The following is a 684-nucleotide window of genomic DNA, read 5'->3' on the forward strand; positions in this document are numbered from 1 at the left end:
TCTGTATACACTGAGCGATTGCTTGTAAACAACCGAGATTTACGTCGTTTAAACATCAATATCAATTGCAGTGAACTGTGTAACAAAAATAAAAAAACTATTGTAGTGCGATCGCATACCGTCATATGCATCCACTTTGAAGTGCGACAAAAAGAAAAACAAAAAAAAAAAAAATTTTGCCGCACTTCGACTGGCTGAGTATCGCATTACGAAATGCTTACATGTTAGGGACCGTCTCTTGCCGAGACTTATTGGCATTATGAGAGACGGACAGACTTGGCGCTTATGAAGCCGAGCAGAATATGAAGACAACGTACTCCTCGTCCTAATTAATAATACTACAACTACAACTTTCCATTACTGCAACTCTCTGTTGCAGTAAACCTTTTAATTTCTTTACACTATCTATAGTTGAAATTTCGGGAAGATTGTATGTGATCGAAGGAGTTTACTACACCTATCCAATTGTAGTAGATGATCGAACAAAAAGAGAAAAAGTAACAAATTTTTAATCCACTATTGGTCCTGCCTTTCCTGTCAATGGTAGTGCTAATATAGTTCAATGAACTTTTATTCTTAATAAGTAAAATTAGAAAGTATTACGTTTTTCTCGTAGAGAAACGTAACACACCAGGCACATTGTTTAATACCCTTTGAAGAAAATAGCGTTAAACATGTTCTTCA

This window comes from Glossina fuscipes, unplaced genomic scaffold, assembly GCF_014805625.2.
Source record: "Glossina fuscipes isolate IAEA_lab_2018 unplaced genomic scaffold, Yale_Gfus_2 58232, whole genome shotgun sequence".
NCBI classification, from domain to species: Eukaryota; Metazoa; Arthropoda; class Insecta; order Diptera; family Glossinidae; genus Glossina; species Glossina fuscipes.